The sequence below is a fragment of the Vulpes vulpes genome, chromosome 2 (assembly GCF_048418805.1).
Source record: "Vulpes vulpes isolate BD-2025 chromosome 2, VulVul3, whole genome shotgun sequence".
Lineage (NCBI taxonomy): Eukaryota > Metazoa > Chordata > Mammalia > Carnivora > Canidae > Vulpes > Vulpes vulpes.
The window spans coordinates 18,096,759-18,113,398 of record NC_132781.1 but is presented as its reverse complement, the minus strand read 5'-3'; the positions used below and the strand labels follow the sequence as shown (position 1 = coordinate 18,113,398).

At 47.8% G+C, this 16,640-nt stretch overlaps 1 long non-coding RNA gene across 1 annotated transcript; it reads left to right on the top strand.

The window, feature by feature from the left end:
• Positions 1–826: 826 nt before the first annotated feature.
• Positions 827–16,182, top strand: LOC140597728 (uncharacterized). The gene is made up of 4 exons (XR_011999614.1): positions 827–1,841; positions 1,957–2,343; positions 13,504–13,721; positions 14,815–16,182. It is a non-coding gene; the product is annotated as an uncharacterized lncRNA (long non-coding RNA).
• The last annotated feature ends 458 nt before the right edge of the window (positions 16,183–16,640 follow it).

Genomic DNA, 16,640 nt, shown 5'->3' with positions numbered 1-16,640 from the left:
GCTCAGTAAGGAGTCTGCTTGAGATCTTGAGATTCTTTCCTTCTGCACCCCCACCATGCATGCTTGCACACATACTCTCCCGCCCCCTAAAATAAATAAATAAATCTAAAAAAAAAAAAAAAAGAGCTGGGATTCAAACCAGGCACAACCCCAGAGCCATGAAGGACTCTGCAAAGAGCCTTTGGGCTTCAGGGAGCCATTTGCCCATGAGTTCTATGGAAGAGTGAGTGACTGTCGTGCATCAGTGAGACAATACTTGGAGCTCCCTCAATCATTTTTCCTCTTCTGTTTGCTTTGGGAAAAAGGAAATTATATTCTGGTTTTTATCACCTTAGTCAGCACAGTTAATGGTGTCCAGCCATGTCTAGTGAGAAAGTGGCTAGTGAGTCATCTGAGTGTCTGTGGATCTCAGGCCCCAAATTCTTGTGAGATACTGAAGTTGTACTTGAGAAGAACTCAGATGTGAGGCTGAGATCAGAGGTGACTGGGGGGTGGGGGTGGATGTTTCTGGAGGAGAGGCAGTTCTACCTTCCCCAGGAGAGCCTGCCCGGGGCTGCAGCATGGTGCTATTGCAGCCCTCTCTGGCTTAGGCCTACCATTGCTGCCGCCCAGTCTAGAGGTATGTGGGGGGCCAGGGAGGCAGGAGAGGGAATGGGTGCAGGCAGTGGTGTGCTACAGCTCCATTCCTACTTTGCCTTCAGTGACCTCATGTTGGTAGCTGAACACTGGATGAGAAGAGAGTATTTACACTGTGGAAATTGGCAAACAGTTTAAGGCCAGGCTTACCTACCCTCAGGCTGGTTGTTAAACTTTTATCGGCACACAGATCCTGGGTCCTGCCTGCCTCCCACCAATTCTGCCCCACGTGGGAGATGGAAGAATGGCAAACCATAGTGTTGCTGGAGAAGAGGAGGAGCCATGGTGATGTGGATAAGAAGACGTGCCCATCTCTGCAGACGTTGGAGCTGACTGGCTGGGGTTCTCTGTGGGGCACTGGGCAAAAATGACCTTACCGAGAACAGGTCCTGAATATCCGTTCTGATACGTTTTTCAACTCATGGGCCCTCTTAGGGAGCCCTGGCTTAAGTAAGGTTCGATGCCGGTTGGTTGGTTATCTTCTCCTAACTCTCCTCCCTGCCTGCAGTCTCCTCTCCACACCATTCTCAACCCTTCTTGTGGCCTTAATCCTCCTAAAAGACCGCTGCAGTCATGTGTTCCACCCCCCATGTCCCAGGTTCTCCTACCCTTGACCTCCTCCCCTTTGGCATGTTCCTCTCAACCTCCAAATATGATCAAGTCTCCCCAGCATAGAAACAGACAAATCATAATTTAAAAACCCTCTGTCTTGGCTTTTCCCTACACTGTTGGCCCAACCTTCTTTTCCCCTCCTAACTCCCAAAATTCTGGGTGCTCTGGATGTCTGCTTCATTTCCCACTTGCATGTACCCCTTGCTGTGTGGTTTCTGGCCCACTACCCCTTCTCTCCATGGACACCCACTAATTGCTCAGATGATGTCATCTCAGCTCTCATCTGCAGACACCATAAATGTGGTGCTCGGTGAACTTACTCTGTCAGGTCCTGGAGAGTGCAGAACCTCCAGGCCTGTGCCTGCCCTTTGGAGCTTCCAGTCTAGTGGGTGGGCAGACCTTGCTCAAGCATGTGACTCCAGATGAGGACATAAGTCATTCCAAGTGACAGAGGCCACAGAGAGGGAGGATACAATGTATTATATCAGGCAGGGCCCAACTCCGGAGGCAGCACTCACTCTGAGCTTGTAAACATCCAAGGAGTTGGTTACAGAAAGGATGGATTGCGAAGAAGTCCAGGAGGAGATGGCAAGGTAATCAGGAATCCACTGCTCCTCCTGGGCTGGAGAGGTGGGTTTTTTGTTTTGTTTTTTAAAGATATTTATTTATTTATTTATTTATTTATTTATTTATTTATTTATTTGAAAGAGATAGAGAACACAAGTAGGGAGAAGGGGCAGAGGGACAAGGAGAAGTAGACTTCCTGCTGAGCAAGGAGTGGGACTCAGGGCTTGATCTCAGGACCCTGGGATCATGATCTGAGCTGAAGGCAGATGCTTAACTGACTGAGCCACCCAGGCGCCCCTGGACTGGAGGTTCTTGAGGAGGAAGCAGTGTAATCAGTGTCTGGGGCCGGGGTCTCTTGGAAGAAGTTGGAACCAGAGAGGAGACACAACCCCTTCCATAGACATGACTCAAGACCAAGAGGGATGAAGAGTCTCCTTTCATTCCCCTTTCCACCCCATGACTTTCTGCCAGCGCCTCTCCTTCACCTGGGAGCCCACAGGGATCAGTCACCAGTGCAAAGAAGAGAAGGTAAGAACGAGATGGGAGGGCACACCGCCCAGGACCAGGGCAGGTATGGGATGGGAGAGGATAATGTGGGGTCTGACACAGTGGAGAGGCTCAGAGAAGGCTTCCCTGAGGAGTTAAACTGGGACCTGAAAACTAGAGAGGGGAAAACATTCCCAGTCATTACTGGAATTAAAAAACAACAACAAAAAAAAACCCTTAACTTTTTTAAAAAAAGATTTCATTTATTTATTTGAGAGAGAGAATGCACGCACATGAGAAGGGGTTGGGGCAGGAGGGAGGGGCAGAGAGAGGGAGCAGCAGATTCCCTGCTGAGCAGGAAGCCAGACTCTGGGCTCAATCCCAGGACCCTGGGACCATGACCTGAGCTGAAGGCAGACGCTTAACCGCTTAACGGACTGAGCCGCCCAGGTGCCCCTAAAAGAATTAACATTTTTGAGAGCTGTTTTAAGGGCTGAGTCTGAGCTCCACATCAGGCTCCCCATGGGGAGTCTGCTTCTCCCTCTGCCTATGTCTCTGCCTCTGAGTCTCTCATAGATAAATAAAATCTAAATAAGTAAAATCTTAAAAAAAAAAAAAAAAAGAGCTGTTTTAGATTCACAGCACGATTGAGCAGAAGGTGCAGAGATTTCCCCCATGCACAGCCTCTCACAGTATCAACACCCCCCACGGGAGTGGTATTTTTTAAACAACCGATGAACCTACACTGACCCATAATCATCCCAAGTCCATAGTTTACAGTAGCGTTCACTCTTGTGGCTTTATATTCTGTGGATTTGAAAAATGTGTAATGACAAGTATCTATCACTATGGTATCATACAGAGTATTTTCACTGCCCTGAAAATCCACTGCTTTCTGTCTATTCATTCCTTCCTTCTGTCTCAACCCCTGGCAACCACTGATCTTTGTACTGTCTCCATAGTAATAAATAAATAAATTGTGATAGATTCAGACAATGAAATATTATTCAGCACTAAAAAGAAATGAGCTATCAAGCCATGAAAAGACATGCAGGGAACTTAAATGCTTATTACTAAGTGAAGGAAGACAATCTGAAAAGGCTACATACTGTATGATTCCAACTATATGTTGTTCTGGAAAAGGCAAAATTATGGAGACAGTAAAGGGATAACTGGGGTTTTAGGACAATTCTCTTCCTGAGTCTTTGGAGATATTGCGCTTTCTGTGTCTCTTTCCTTCTCCCATTCTTGTTTTGTTTTGTTTTAGGGAGAGATGGAGGGTGGGGAGGAACAGACGGAGAAGGAGAAAGAGAATCCCAATCAGGCCCCATGGGGGCCTCAGTCTTACGACCCTGAGATCATAACCTGAGCCAAAATCAAGAGTTGAATGCTCAACTGACTGAGCCCCCCCAGCGCCCCTCCTTCTCCCCCCACCCCCATTTCTTTTTTAAGAAAGATTTTATTTATTTGAGAGAGAGAGTGAACAAGTGGGAGAGAGAGCATGAGCAGGGGGAGGAGCAGAGGAAGAGGGAGAAGCAGACTCCCTGCTGAGTAGGGAGCCTGACTCAGGGCTCAACTCAGGGCTCCACTCAGGGCTCAATCCCGGAACTCCTGGATCATGACTTGAGCCAAAAGCAGATGCTTAACCGATTGAGCCACCCAGGCACCCCTCCTTCTCCCACTCTTAAAAACTGAGGCACTCCCCAAGTTTTAGTCCTAAGCACCCCAGTTCTTTAAACTTTCTCCCTAGGAGTTCTCTTCCATTCCTGACTTCTTTTAATCATTCAACAAACATTAGTTGAATACCTGTTATGCCTCTCTTTCAACAGAGAAAGTTGAAAAAGTCATGAAGCCTGCACTAGAGGAGAGGTAAGGTTGCCATACAATGTAGAGGGTAGAAGGAAGCCCCGGGTAAAGTAAGAACACATAGGGGAGATCAAAGAAGGTTTCTTAGAGGAAGTGATGCTTGAACCTATTGCTGCCAAGCTGTACAGTAGCAGTAAGCCAGGTGAATAAGGTGGGAAGAGCATGGAGACAAGGGACATGTCAAGACACATTGAGGAAATGGGTGTGGGATGCAAGGACGAGGCGAGTGAGACTCAGGCTGGTCCCACTGGCTATGATCTGGATTGTAGAGGGTCTTGTAGGCTGGGCCAGGGGAGAGATAAAGAACATTTCCAGAACAGAATTTTAGAGACATTTCTCTTCTGCAGTGTGAAAGGATTGGGGTATAGGGTACAGGCTACAGATTTGGAGACCAGTCAGGGTTGGGGGACCTTTACAGTAGACCAGGTAAGAGGATGATAGGGGCTGGACTAAGGCAGTGCAAGGGGATGGGGAGCAAGAGAGATCAGCAAAATACAGAGAGACTCGCTATTGAGAAAATAAATCAGCAGATTGGGCGTGGCTGGAGGATGGGAGGGCCAAATCTGGGCTGCTGCTGCTGCTCAGGAGCCAGAGGAGGAGAGAGGTTCTGGGAAAGAAAGGTGTGTCAGCTTCGGACATAATGTATCTGAGGCACCTCAGTTGTCCTTCTTGGTTAACTTCCAAATAAACGCCTTCATCTCTGACCTCGTTCTTGAGCAGCCAACTGGAATTTCCAGGGAGTCATTAAACATTTCCACTTCTAGCCACCTGGCATCTCCAGCTCTGTCTGTGCAGTGCCGCATCTCTCTCTATGACATCACCTCCCACCCTAGGAGCCTTCGTCGCCTCCAACACCTCCTCTTGCCTGCTCTCCCCAAGCCATGTTGACGCTCTCTCTCTCCATAATGTCCTTTGTGTCTGTGGCCTTCCTTTGTCTCCCCTTTCTACCAGTGCCCTGGTGCTGTCTCACTGCTTTCTCTTGCTTCCCTCATTTCCATTCCACTCTGTCCTACTCTGTCCTGTTACTCCCTTGCTCAAAACTCTCAGTGGCTCCCCATTGCCTACTGATAAAGTACAAGCTTTTTTTTGGTTTGTTTTTTAAAGATTTTATTTATCTTTATCTAGATTTTATTTATCTTCATGAGAGACACACACAGAGAGGCAGAGACAGGCAGAGGGAGAAGCAGGCTCCCCACGGGGAGCCCAATGCGGGACTTGATCCCAGGACCCCAAGATCACGACCTAAGCCAAAAGCAGACATTCAGCCATTGAGCCACCCAGGCACCCCAAGAACAAGGTTGTTATCTGGTTCTCAAGGTCCCCACAGTCCAGCCCCATCTTACTGTTCACAACTTCCCTGTAGACACCCTTCTGTACTACTTTCTATTGCCCCCAAACCACTCCGAGTGCAGTGCACCTGGACCACAGGCTGTCCTGTGGATTGAAACGTACCCCTCTGGTTCTGCCTGTCAAATCACATCCATAACTCAAGGTTCCGATGAAATGCTTCCTCTTAAGTATCACAGTTCCCAGTTGATTGCCTGCCTCATCTCCTGTACAGACGGTGCCTAGAGGCAGCTTATAATCACCACCCTGGTGAGTTGGTTCAGTAAATGTGTGTTGAACTAAATTGGCTCAGCATCATTCCTCGGATCAAGAACCTGCTGTGGCTCCTTATTGTCATCTGCTTCAGAAACCTGTTTCTAGTGGCTTCCCAGTTTCCATTGTAGGTATCTAACCTCACTCTGCCACCCCCATTCCCCAAAATATGTCCCACGTTCAATTTCAGCTCTATGCTAAACGTGTGAAAGATTTTTTAAAAATGAATAAATATATCCTCATTGCCTTCCTTTATCTACCTGGGTGGCTAAGCTATGCATACTTTAATAGCTAATATAATAGTAGTTTAAAATGATATCTTTTGCTTATGGGTTATCCGGCCTATCCTTCTTTAAGATTGGAATTCTGGGGCACCTGGGTGGATAAATCTCTAACTCTTTATTTTGGCTCAGGTCATGATCTGGCGGTCCTGGGATTGAGCTCCACACCCAGCTTTGTGCTGAGTGCAGAGTCTGAGATTCTTTCTTTCCCTCTCCCTCTGTCCCTCTCCCTAGCTTGTGTGCATGGTCTGTCTGTCTCTAAAGAAATAAATACATGAAATCTTAAAAAAAAAAAAAAAAAGAAGAAGAAGAAGAAGAAGATTGGAATTCTAATTTTGCTCATAGTAATAGACCTGCTCAGTTTTAAAGGCTCCCTTGCAGCTAGGGTGGCCATGTGACACAATTCTGGCCAGTAAGATGTGCACACAAGTCTCTGGATGGGGCTTCTGGGAAAACTTGCTAACAAGGGCCAACCCAGCTGGCACATGCCCTTTTGTCTTTTGGCTCATTATACTTCTTCTGTTTGGAATGTGGACCCACTATCAGTAGATCTAGCAGCCTGTGCTTGACCATAAGAATGAAAACTTCATTCTTGGATGGCAGAGTGGAAAGGGAGATGGGCTGAGTCCCTGATGGCCTCATGGAACCATGGTACAACCAGGGACTGCCCACCTCCTAGGACTGCTGTCCTCCGTCTGCCTGTTACCTGGTGAAGCCACTGCAATTGAGTTTCTATTACATGCAATACTGACTTGTATGCTGAGATTTGTAAAATGTCACCATCTTGAGAGTTCCCAATCATGAAAAATGGCCCGAGAATGAAATCACAGTGTCATAAACCTTCATATGTAATCAGCTTGTGCTTATGAGGGATTGTGTAACACATGGAAATGGTACAGAAGATGGGTCTGTAACCCAGGTTAGTCGAGAGTGCCGCTCCTATTTTCTGAGAAAGGGAACCTCTCCTGGTAAAAGCTATGGGAGGAGATAAGTAATTTAATGGGATAGAGACAGAGAGAATGCCAGAAATCTCAGTCAAGGACTATGTGATTCTGCTGCTAATGGGCCAATCATATTTTACTCCGTTAAGATAAAAGATGCTCAGATGAGGTGGAGGGAAAGCCCAGAGTTAAGATTCAGAGATTAGAGCAGATGTCAGCTGTGGAGATGAGAGTGCTTTCACAAATCTGTGCCATCCTAATGGAGCTGTCCTATAATCCATGGCTTCCCCAAGTGAGGCACTCCGTCTGCCAGTGGTGCACTGGACCCTGTGTGGTGGGCCAGAGCCCTAAGTAACACTGATGTCATGCTGAGAAAGTTATTTTCTTTCCAATTCTTCTTTTTTTCCCTTTTTTTTTTTTAAGTCTATTCCTTGAATAGTTGATGTGGATGTGTGCGCTTTGTCCCAATTTCAGAAGAGTATGCTTCTTTTATCTCTGGCTACGAGTCTTCCTTTTTTGAAACAACCATTCTTACCAGTTTCTTGTGCATTTTCCCAGACATGTTTTGTGCATCTACAAACACATAGATTCATATAGCCCTTTTTATTTTATTTTTTTTAACAGATTTTATTTATTTGAAAGAGAGAGCAACCAGGGGGAGGCGTAGAGGGAGAGGGAGAAGCAGACACTGTCCTGAGCTGGGAGCCCAATGTGGGGCTCAATCCCACGACCCTGAGGTCATGATCCGAGCCAAAATCAAGAGTTGGATGCTCAACTGGACTGAGCCACCCGGGTGCCCCCATGTAGCCTCTTTAAAAAAAATTTTTTTTTAAATAGGTTAGGTAACTTTTTTTTTTTTTTTTTTAAGATTTTATGTATTTATTCATGAGAGACACAGAGAGAGAGAGAGAGGCAGAGACACAGGGAGAGGGAGAAACAGGCTCCATACAGGGAGCCTGACATGGGACTCGATCCTTGGTCTCCAGGATCACACCCTGGGCTGAAGGCAGCGCCAAACCGCTGAGCCACCCAGGCTGCCCTCTTTTAAATAAATTAATGGAAGCATGCTACACATGACTGCTCTGTTCCTTGCTTATTTCACTTTACATATCAGGGAGTTCCACGTAAGACATAAAGAGCTGCCTAGTTCTTTTTAAAGACCGCATCCTATACCATTGTGTAGTATGGCTACACATACAATTGGCTAGTATGTAATTTACTTGGTCCCCTGTTGATGGACTTACCTGTTTCCAACCATTCCATGTGACAAGAATTGTTGCCTTGTACCTATGTCATTTTGTGTATTAATTAATCCATGCGTTGAACGAATATTTACTAACCACACACTCTATACCAGGCCAGCTCTAGGCACCAGGCAGGGTAGATCAGTGAACACAAAGACCCCAGTCCTTGCATCATGGAGCTGCCATTGTATAGTGGAGAATAGACAGAGGATTAAGTCTGAAGTAGTGGGTCACACTTTCTGTCAATCCTTCTAATTAAGTCAAGAAGAAAGTCTCCTTTGGTGCCAATGTGTCTTTAACACCTTTTCCTAACACTGGCTCATCTTTTCGAGACAGAGTATTGGTCTAACGATTAGAGTTTTTGGCAGGCCACAGACCTAGGTAGAGCTTATTAACAGTATTTTTTGTTTGTTGTTTGTTTGTTTAAAGATTTTATTTATTTATGAGAGATACAGAGAGAGGTAGAGACATAGGCAGAGGGAGACGCAGGCTCCCTGCAGGGAGCATGATGTGGGACTTGATCCCAGCCACCCAGGCATTTCGAGTATTTGGTTTTCATTGGATTTATTTTACATAGCAAATGATACTGATTTTTCATCTACAGTCAAAGATGAAGGTTCCTTTCAAAGTATCAAGGATAATCATGCTACTTTCAAAATAATCTAAGCTTAAAAAGGAAAATGAGTCAATTTAGAGAAGAATGTTAAATGAATAATAACAGAGGTGGAATTCAGAGGTGGGAAAAAGAAACCCCATGAAGGTGATATTCAAATGACCCACGTGAATAAATCACTAATGTAAACAAAACACAGAGAGCTGAGGCTCTTTTTTTTTTTTTTTAAGATTTTTTAATTTATTCATGAGAGATACAGAGAGAGGCAGAGACATAGGCAGAGGGAGAAGCAGGCTCCCTGCTGGGAGCCCAAGGTGGGGGGCGGGACTCCATCCCAGGATTCCAGGATCATAACTTGAGTCAAAGGCAGATGCTCAACCATTGAGCCACCTAGGTGCTCCAAGATGAGGCTCTTTATACTGTAGTTGATGTTTATTTTTGTATCCTCATCATCTATGATATCAAAATGGTCTTGCTTCCATATTTCTTCCTAGGCACTTTATTTATCATTTATTATTTGCTTTGATTTCACTGAGTTCCTGGGCACAAAGGTTTGCATATGGTTGCCCGTGTGTGCATGTTTGTGCATGCGCATGCACGCGTTTTAATGAACTGTTAGGAATTTGCATTCCCTCAGAAAATCTCTTTCATTTGAATTCCCCAGATGCCCAAGGCTTCTTTGTCATTGCTGGCTCCGGAGGTATTTGGAGACGACTCTGCCAGGGGTGCTCATGCCCTACACTTAGTCAGATATTCATAATCTGGCTAAGACTTGCTCAATAAATCTCTTAAAATATACTATGATGAAGTAACCAAACCCAAGGAAGCTTTTTCTCCCCCCAGGTCGGCCTTTGAAGAGCTTTCAAAGCCAGAACCTTCTGAACAATTCCACAACCACTAGTAGGTCTGCAATCACCCACAAGCTTGTTAGCTCAAGACGCAATTAGCTCGGTGGTTACAAATGTAAACAATGGCGCATTTCACAAATGTGCCCTTGATGCCAAGTAGGTGGTAGTAACTCTCTACCAGTGGTTGTCAGCTGTGGTCTGAGGGTGGGCGGTACCTCAAGGCCCTGTGGCAGGGAACCTCTGTGGGGGAGGAGATAAGAAAGGACAGGGTTAATGAAAAGAGGTGTGGGGGGAAGCAGAGCTAGAGGCAATGAAAAGGCATCTGGGAACTTGGAAAATGAGAAACAACATGCCTGGAGTCACTTCTTACTCAATCTTCCCATCACTTGGCACTCATAGACACTCAGTTGAGCAGTCCCTCCAGGTGGTCTTCATCCTTCTAGAAAATTCAGCATCTCCCCCCCTCCCACTGTGATGCTGGGGGTGAGTTGGAAGAGCTCTCTACCTTTTCTGATCATAGCCTGGGTTTTGTATGTTGTCAGCACCCCAGCACACACACATACCCTTTTCTAGAACAGTTAAACCTTTTTATTTCATCACCTCTGAGAAGGGTCAGTCACCCAAGAGTGAGATTGTCTGGTTCCCATGCCCCACACCACTGGCGCCTGGTTATTGGCTGCACTTCCGGAGGCTGGGGACCCTGAGGAGATGCAGTCTGGCAGGTGGGACAGTTTTAGATGGAGGCCATCTCTCTGGGCTGGAGCCATTCAGCTTCCTCTTTCACTATCTATAACGGTCCTTTCCAGCAGTGACCTTCTAGGATTCTCAGAAGCCGCTGAGAAGTGTAATTGTGGGGGGAGGGGGACACAGCGCAGAGGCAATCAACCAGGATTCTGCCTGGAAGGTCATGGGGCCGAGCTCCCACAGGGGAGACCTTTAAGAAGCAAAAAGGAACTGAGAAAACAGCCAGGAGTCTGCCTAGCCTGGCGTTCCTGGAATTCTGCTTTGTGTGTGAGCTTCCCGAGGCCCCTCTGACTAACAGGAGATGGGAATGGGAAGCTAGAGGGTGGGTGGGGAGGTAGTGTGGCCTGACAGCTCTCCTGGGCACTGCCAATGCCGCAGACTGGCTCCAGGTTTCCTCCAGAGGCCCACCTGGGGCTCCTGAGAATTTCACCCATGAAGATGGGTGGCTTCCTGTCTGCTGTGCAAGAGGCCAAGCAAGTCTACAGCTTGGGTTCCCTTTCCACCCAGGACAAGCTCTCTGCCCACCTGGTCTGGAGCAGGCAACCAACAGGCTGTTATCTCTAGAAGGCTTGCTTTAAAACCTGACCCTTATCCAGGAAGGAACAGCTGACTCCACCGCCACTTTTATGATTCAGTACTTGTCATCTTGAAAGGCACTGTGAGCCTGGCCTGAGCCACAGGACAGATGGATTTTGGTTGGAGAGGCAGGAGGAGGGAGTGGGAGCAGCAGTGAGGTTGGAGTGTGGGTGTGGGTTCTTAGGAAAAGGTACAATTGGGATCAGAGCCACCTCTGAGGGTGCGGACAAACCCAAGGATCCATTTCCTCCCTCCACCCAACATTAGTGCAAGTGAAGTCTCGCTAAAATAAAAATTGAGGGTAGCCTTGGTGTGCAATGCATCCTCACACTACATCACGGTTGTTTACATAACTGTTCCTCCCTCTAACTTGTGAGCTTCCAGAGGACGGAGGGCGGGGTTATACTCACCTCTGTATTCCAGTGCTCTGAACTGGGCCTGACACACAGCGATTGCTCAGTAGGTACTTAGGTATTAAACGAATGAATGAAGGAGGGAGTGAAGGGATGAGTGAAACCACAAACACAAAAATCCTGAAAACCATAGTCAGGATGAAATGTCATTGGGAGGAGCTAAATGCAAAAGCAGTTGGTTGGGATGGGTGAGGGTGGGAGGGGTACACATGTCTTGCTGCTACTTTTCCTTCAAAGATTTAGAGAACCCTCTCCTCCCATGACCCCGCTGGCTGCATTGCTCTCTAAATGCTCATATAGTGTGGTTCATTCATCCATTCATCAAATATCTACTGAACACCTGCCATGACAAGCCCTGAGCTGCATGACTGGGAATGAATAAGACCCACACATGACCCATCTCAGGAAGGCTGCCCAGTGTCACTAAATAAATAATGACAATGAGCTGTGACAAGTGCTGGGACCTGATAGGTCTCACAGAGCTAGAGTGATTGTATAATTTAGTATCCCAACTGGAACACCGTTGAGAGTAAAGATGATTGTTACAGGTTGAATTCTTTGGGAGACAGATTCTGAGATACAGATTCAAGTGCAGAAAGTTTATTAGAGGTGCTTTGGGGTCAACACCTATGGAAAGGAAGGTACCCAAGTCAGACTAGGCAGAGGGAGAAGTACCACATTATCAGTGAAGACTTTGGCCAACTCCACAGGGGGTTCAGACCTCAGATGGCCCCTTCAGCATCAGCTCCAGTTAGGGTATGTGGTCTGGCTTTTATACCTCCTGCCTCTGGAAGGAGGTGTGGCCTTGGGCAAGGCCGTCCCTAAAGAGGGCTGACAGCTGAAGGCATCATCTGGCAGCTTTCCCAACAACTTGGGATTTGGATGGTGCCTCACAGCACCTGCCACAGGGGCACTGATGACAAACATGTCCAGGCAATAGGCTGTTTGGGGTGCCCATGGTGGGAGCATCTACTGGGGCCTTCAGCTGGAACCCTGTATCAGTGAAGGGTGGCATGAAGCTCAGGGCTTGTTCAGTCTGCAACCTCTTTATCACCAGCTCTCTTCCCTTCTCTCACCCATTTCCTCTGCTTTAGAGGACAGTTGGTGCCTTTGGTGTGCATTATATCATTTCACGTGCATTATGTCACTCCCTGCAGGATCATCATATCATTTAATTTGCGATGAGGTGAGTATAATTATTGTTCTCACTCCCACATCCAAACTATTGGAAGTTGTCTCCCAAACAGAGCCAACTGTTCACTTTCTCCATCTTCACCACCTCCACCCTAGTGCAAACCACCGCATCCTCTCTCCTAATTGCTGATGTTGTTTTGATTTTGAACCAAGATGTCCAACAGCATGGAGCTGCTGGAGAAACAGGTGGCAATGTGAAGAAAATGAGTCAGAAGACCACTGAGGGAGCCTCAACAGAGCACATGAACTCAAAAAATCTGAGAGAAGCCCAAAACATGACATTTGATTTGAAGAATCAACATATGACCTGAAAGTTGAGGATATTCCTCTTGAGAATAAACTCAGAGGCAGGAGAGACACCCTGAGGCCGGAGTGTCTGGGTTTATAAACCTCAGGCCAGTGTCTTGATTTCTCTATGTTTCAGTTTCCTTGTCTGTAAAACAATGGTAATGACAACAGAACTGTTGGGGCACACACGAAGTGCTCCTCTGGGGTTAGCTGTTGGTGTTACCTGTGAGCTGCCATCTTGGTCTGCATTCAGTATGGTGGATGTGGCCTTTGGTGCTGTTTCCGGGCTCCACCTCCCTTTGACTCCTTTCTCCAACACACCTTGCCTCCACTCCCACATGGAGTCATTTATCCGTTTGGCAAATATTTCATAAGTTGCTACCCATGCATCAGGCACTAACCTCTTATTTTATTCTTCTGCATCCCACAAGTATTTGAGCTAATGGGCAGGCTGCCCTGGGCTTGCTTTTGCCTAGATGAGACTCCCTGTCCCCTGCCATTTCTTATTCATGCTCAAAGTCACGCAAATGAAAAGCCAGCTTCTGTTGTGACTCAGCTGCCTCTTGTCCTCTGTTTTGGACTTCCGGACCTTTAGGTGCTGGCGGAGAGTGTGCATCATGAATGCCCCCCTTGGCTGACCCCATGAATGGCCCTTCCTCCTGGACCCAAGAAGCCTTGGTGGGAGAGGAGGCCCTTGGCAGCTTAGAACCCTGCTTTCTCACGTGGCTGGATTCTCCACTTGGATCCTACCTTGGCTGTAGCTTTGTGGACTCCTCCTGGCTGTGTCTGCTTTTCCTGGATGCCTCTCCCAAGGTCAGGAAAGGGCCTGGTAAGGATGAGGGAGGGATGAAGCCGAGAGGGCAGTGGGCAGGGCAAGTGGAAGAAAGAAGTGAGGTCTGGGAAGCAAGAGGGGTTGAAAAGAAAGAAGTGTGAGAGGGTGCTGATCATGACAATTGCTATGAATTAATGCATGAGTGCTTCAATCTGAACAATAGCCCTGTGAAGTCAGTACTATGATCGGTCCCATTTTCCAGGAGAGGGAACTGGGGCAAACACAGGTTATAAAACCCTCCCAAAGCCTATGGCAGAGGTGGGAGAGCTGGCTCCACCGCCTGGATGGGGGAAGGTGCAGGAGTCCTACAAGGGCACCCGAGAAGGGCATGTACCGGCAGCAAGCCAACACTCAGTGAACAGTGTCAAATGGATGGTGGTGCTGGTCCCAACTGGAACACCGTTGAGAGTAAAGATGATTGTTACAGGTTGAATTCTTTGGGAGACAGATTCTGAGATACAGATTCAAGTGCAGAAAGTTTATTAGAGGTGCTTTGAGGTCAACACCTATGGAAAGGAAGGACGGATGGTGGTGCTGGGAGGCTGTGGGCAGGCTCTTTACATAAACCCCTGGCATCTGTCTGGTGTCTGTGGGGCACCGGCTACTGAAGCATCTTATCTTCCCCACCCAGTAATTACTCAGTCCCCTTGGTCAAGGCCATACCCTCCACCAACCAGAGGGAAGCTGGATTCCCCAGTTCTGAGTTGGAGTTGCCCACACCAGCTTCGAGGAGGGAGAGGGCTGTGGTGTGGGCACAGCTTGACATGGGTCACTTCCCACCCCTGGGACTAGAGGGGAGGCAGTTAGCCTCATTTTCCTCAGTCATAAAATAGGAATGTGGGTCCATCCTCCATGTCAAGGTGAAGATGAAGTTATATGGGGGTAGAGCCCCTCACAGGACAAGGGAGTGATAAATGGATGCTGTGAAGGCGGCACCTCCTCACCAGCCCTACTGCGCTGATGGCTGATGAGCTCTTGGCAGTTGACAAAGCTATTTCCGCTCCCATGTCAGCCTGACTTGGATCCTCTTAGTGGGTGGGCAGGCACTGCGTAACCTCCCTGTCTGTTTCGTAGATGAGCAGATTGAAGCCCAGGAGATCAGAGAAGATAAGGAAGCTTTGTGGAGATCTCTGGGGGTCTGCAGAGGTGTCAAAAAGAGAGGCCGTCTGAGCGTCCAGTGGGACCGGCCTGCTGTCCCCCGCCTCCCTCAGCCACCGAGCCCATCAGCGCGGTTGGGATCTATTGGCCTATAACTAGTCCCCACGTCCCTGTCCAGCAGCAGCCTGACCTCGTTCACTTGGAGAAAAACAGGAAGCTGGGCTCTGCCAGGAATCAGAACACACCCTTCCTCAGCCCTGGGCCACGAGGACGCTGGGGGGCTCTGGAGGCTGGTCACAGGACAGGGTGTGGGGTAGGGGCTCTGCAGGCCAAGCCAGTGTGGCGCGGGGCCTCTACAGATAGGCTGGGCTCTGGCCAGGCCTTGCTGAGCTCCCCAGGGGCCAACAGGACATGGGGAGGTGGGGAGCCAGGAGAAGGAGCTCTTGGCCTTCTTCTCCCGTGTGGGGACAGAATTACGGGGCACTGGGGTCACATGTGACTTTTGCCTTCATGGGCCCCCTCTTCTATAAAAAATATTCTACAACTATATTGTATAAAGATGAATATGACTCAGGCTTGGATTCACGATTATGTTTTCATGATCATTTTAATCATTTGTCTTGTAGTTTTAAAAGAAATTACAACAAAACATCTTCCTGGGCCCCTAAAAGTATTATGGGCCCTAGGTCTAAAGGATAAAGGGGAAGCTCCTAGCACTTTCCTGTCCTGGAGAAACCATATCTCCCCCAACATGGCCCTAAAGCACTGGGATGATTGCTCAGCAATCAGATGGGAATACCTGGCTCAGCCTGAAAATAGAACCTGTTTCCCCCTCTGTAGAATGGGAAAATTGGGGCATCTGCCTCCGGATGCTCTTATGAGGTGGTCTTATGAGAAGTGTCTGGCCCAGGGGCTGCCCCAAGGGGGCCCCACTGTTTAGGCAACATGGATTATGCACCTACTGGGTACAGAATCCAGGCAAGAATGTGGCTTAAGGGAACACCTACTATTTTATATCAGAGTGTAGGCTCATCTTTAATTTTTAACTTTTTATTGGAAAACAATTTACTATCTTTAAATGCCCAAAATGTCCCAAATAGAAGTGTGGTGAAAATCAGCTGGTGTTCGTGTGTAATTTCAGTAAAGAAGATTTCAGCCCTGGTTGGAGTCCCAGCCCACGAATATTATTTAAGCACAAAAACTGACCAGTGTATTGTGTAGAGAATTCTTTTTCAAAGACCTTGAAGGCAAGAACTGAACTGAACTTCCAGCTGGCGAGGATTGTTCATGTTAAGGTTCTAATTTCTCTGATGTTTCTGATTAAAACCTCCCAGCTTCTCTGGCTGAGTTAGGTCACTCTGGTCTCTTGTTATTTCGGTATTTCCTGAGAATCTGAGCTGAGGCTAGCTGACAAATGTGCTCCTCAGCCCGTTACCCATGGGCTCTGTGGGCCCTCCTTTGCCGGGTGGGTGGGGCGGTGAGGGAGGATGGGGCATCCAGCTCATAGGTACTGAGATGCAGAATGTGTCCACTTCCTCCGTGGTTGTCTCTTAATGATCCAAAGCTAATCCTGTCACTGTTCTGCCTGAAACCCTCAAGGGACTTCCTCTGGCTCTCCCAGGAGATGGGGGAGGCCCCTGCCCCTTGCCCACTGGAACCAGCCTGGCTCCTTCTCAGGACCCACTTCCTTACTTCCCGCAACTCTGGCCCCTAGGGGAAGCAGCCCCTCCTCCGTTGCTCCCAATGCCAGCTGCCTGTTGGTCTCCTTCACTCTGTCTCTGGAAATGACCTGTTTCCAAGTG